Source organism: Engystomops pustulosus, chromosome 2 (assembly GCF_040894005.1).
Source record: "Engystomops pustulosus chromosome 2, aEngPut4.maternal, whole genome shotgun sequence".
NCBI lineage: Eukaryota > Metazoa > Chordata > Amphibia > Anura > Leptodactylidae > Engystomops > Engystomops pustulosus.
In genome coordinates this window covers 251,697,319-251,701,450 of record NC_092412.1, presented here as the reverse complement: position 1 = coordinate 251,701,450, position 4,132 = coordinate 251,697,319, and positions in this window count along the sequence as shown.

The window sequence follows — 4,132 nt, the reverse complement described above, 5'->3', positions numbered from 1 at the left end:
TGTGCGGTCAGTTGTGGTGTTAGGGGTATTTATGATATATGTGGGGGCACAATGTGGTCAGTTGTGGTATGAGGGGTATATATGATATATGTGGGGGCACAATGTGGTCAGCTATGGTGTGAGGGGTATATATGATATATGTGGGGACACAGTGTGGTCAGTTGTGGTGTGAGCGGTATATATGATATATGTGGGGGCACAGTGTGGTCAGTTATGGTGTGAGGGGTGTATATGATATAATTGGGGGCACAGTGTGGTCAGTTGTGGTGTGAGTGGTATATATGATACATGTAGGAGCACAGTGTGGTCAGTTGTGGTGTGAGGGATATATATGATATTTGCGGGGGTACAGTGTGGACAGTTATGGTGTGAGGGGTATATATGATATATATGGGGGCACAGTGTGGTCAGTTGTGGCGTGAGGGGTATATATGATATATGTGGTGGCACAGTGTGGTCAGTTGTGCTGTGAGGGATATATATGATATATGCGGGGGTACAGTGTGGACAGTTGTGGTGTGAGGGGTATATATGATATATTGGGGGCACAGTGTGGTCAGTTGTGGTGTAAGGGTTATATATGATATATGTGGGGGCACAGTGTGGTCAGTTGGGATGTGAGGGGTATATATGATGTATGTGGTGGCACAGTGTGGACAGTTATGGTGTGAGGGGTATATATGATATATTGGTGGCACAGTGTGGTCAGTTGTGGTGTGAGGGGTATATATGATATATGTGGGGGCACAGTGTGGTCAGTTGGGATGTGAGGGGTATATATGATATATGTGGGGGCACAGTGTGGTCAGTTGTGGTTTGAGGGGTGTATATGATATATGTGAGGGCACAGTGTGGTCAGTTGTGGTGTTAGGGGTATATATGATATATGTGGGGGTACAGTGTGGTCAGTTTTGGTGTGAGGGGTATATATGATATATGTGGGGGTACAGTGTGGTCAGTTGTGGTTTAAGGGGTAAATATGATATATGGGGGCACAGTGTGGTCAGTTGGGATGTGAGGGGTATATATGATATATGTGGGGGCACAGTGTGGTCAGTTGTGGTGTGAGGGGTGTATATGATATATGTGATGGCACAGTATGGTCAATTGTGAACAGTATATATGGTAAATAGGGGGGCACAGTCTGATCCGTTGTGCTGTGATGGATAGAGAGATTATGTCAGACGTGAAGTGGGAACAATAAACCGTCCGGAGCACTGGACATCGCGTCCCGGTGCTCTGGGCGGCTTTTTCCAACTTTTTTTTTTTTAGCGATCGCGTTGTTTCAAGTTTGAAGAAGACCAGCACCAAGATCAAGGAGAAGAGGGTGGTAGGTGAGTATGTTTAGTTCCATTTTACTTTAGAGGCTGATTCCTTTAATCCCTTCACTTCCTTTGTTGAACTTGATGGACGTGTCGTTTTTCAAACATATAAACTATGTAACTATGCAATCTGGCCCTGCCTAGGATATCACTTTTTTGCTTGGTTCCTTGATTTTCCTGCAAACTCATACTTTACATTTTATACTGCTATGGGCTCCTGCCATTCATCCTCTTACACTACCGGTTACTGTAGAACGGAACCAGAGCTCAAGAACTGGAAGGTGTCCTGGGGTCTACAGGGAATCACGATGAGAGCAGTAAGAGGGAGGGGTTTCTCTTTTTCATATCTCAGCTTTATATTATACTAGCTGTAGCTCCCGGCGATGTCCGGGATAGTAAAAAACTGATCTTAGCTACAACAAAATAGAATGGGTTAACAAAAAATATTTTATTTGTATTAATCTCTCTCTCTGACTGTCTCCGCCTGTCTGAAAAAAAATATTATATATCTATCTTTACATCTCTCCCTGCCTGTCTCTTTGTCACTCACTCTCCCTGTCTGTCTCTCTGTCACTCACTCTCCCTGTCTGTCTCTCTGTCACTCACTCTCCCTGTCTGTCTCTCTGTCACTCACTCTCCCCGCCTGTCTCTCTGTCACTCACTCTCCCCGCCTGTCTCTCTGTCACTCACTCTCCCCGTCTGTCTCTCTGTCACTAACTCTCCCCGCCTGTCTCTCTGTCACTCACTCTCCCTGTCTGTACCTGACTGTCTCTATCCCTATCTATCTTACCTCACACATAAGCTGTATTATACTCATTGCCTATTGAAATCAATCAAAGATCAGAGCTATTAATGATCTGTAGAAGCTGAGCTGTGATTGGTCGCTTATTGACACAGCAGACAATGGCTCCCGTATATGGTAGTTATGATATTACTTCAAATCTTACCTCACAACTATCACTGCATTCACATGTTGCGTTTTATTTGCGTTAATGCGTTTGTTTTCAAATGCTTCACAACAGCTGAGAAGAGGAGATTAGCCTAATTATATTGCTCCCGAGTACAGAGACCCCCCACATGTGGCCGTTACTTGTTTTATGGGGGCACAGCGAGACGCAGATTGGAGGGAGGGACCGGAAGCCGCCAGGATTTTAGTTTCCTCATTGGCCCATTTTGCAGGCTATAAAATTTTTGTTATCTTATGTTTGTTAATTATTTACTGTTATTCTACAGGTTGTTACGGACGCGGTGATACTATATATGTGGGGTTTGTGTTTATGATTTAGACTTTTTTGAGCGTTATATGTCTCTTTATATGTTTTGGGGCCTATGGACATTTTTATTGATTTATTACTTTATTTTTTTATTGAAAAACTTTTTTCCACCATGGGACATGAACAAGCAATCATCTGATTGCTTGTACATGCTAATACTCTGCAATACTAATGTATTGCAGGGTATTAGCAGGGTCAGCCTATGGCCACTGTGCCAGTAAGATGGCGTCTGTGAAGTTCAGATTGGACCCCAGCACTGCCGTAGCAACGATCAGCGCCCACCCACCCAACCTCCCCCCCCCCCCGAAAACAATGCCGGGGGGGCCATCGCGGGTTAAACACCCGCGAACTGAGCGGTAGATTATCGCTGACACCCTGCGACCCCCGATGCCGGCTCGGCTCCGGTGCAGAGCCAAACTGGCATCATCTCCGCGCCGTAGCTGTACTGCACTGAGCGCTAATCACGGGAACAAGCGCCGTAGTGCCACTGTGCAGAGTACTATGGGGTTAGGAAAATCTCTTCTCAGCTGTTGTGATGCGTTTGTAAACGCATGCGCTAACGCAAACAAAACACAACGTGTGAAAGCAGCCTAAGCTGTATTATACTTATTGCCTATAGTAACTATCAAAGCTCAGAGCTCATATTAATGACCTATGGCAGAATAGAAGCTGAGCTGTGATTGGTTGTTTATTACCACAGCAGAGAATGGCTCCTGTATATGGTGGTTATCATATAACCTCACATATTACTTCACATCTTACCTCACACATAAGCGTCTTCTACTCATTGCCTCTAGTAACCAATCACAGCTCAGAGCTCATATTAATGACCTGTGGCAGAACAACAGCCAATCACGGGTCAGCTTCCAACTGCCACAGCAGCAGCAGACAATAGCTCCTGTATATGGGGGGTAATAAGTGGATTTTGGAAAGCGTGTGGTACAATTTCGGCTCAAAACCCACATTCCCTGAGTCACAGAGAGCGGCTGTGCAAAATTTGTAAATGCGACGGTGCAGATTCCTTTAGTGGACATACACATATACATACTTACATACACATACACACACACACACACTCAGCTTTATATATTAGACATGGGGCACTAAAAGTATAACCAATGGGATCACAGGTCACAGTTCCTGGTGTAGTGAGACAAACCATGTTTAAGGCGGGGGCTATACAAATGGTGGTGTTATAATTATTAAGGTAGTAATAGGGGTAATATAAGAGGCTACAGGAATGGGAGCATTTTAATTTGCTGGGTCACAGCAGGGGGTCCACAAAGTGACACATTATAGAGTGCGGGTGGGGGGAAGGGTGTGGGGGCTACTAAGGGGGAGTATTGTATATAGGGTTGGGGTGACGCTAGCGCAGGTCCTTGGGCACCAAATTTTCTCATGCACTGCTTAGCCTGACACTAGTAATGTCCCTTTTTTATTGTCCTGATAGTTGGGAGATATAGGAAATATTCCCTGGAACAGGAAATTGCTGGATGTATCCATCTGTACCCTGATTCCAGACTATAAGAATCCACG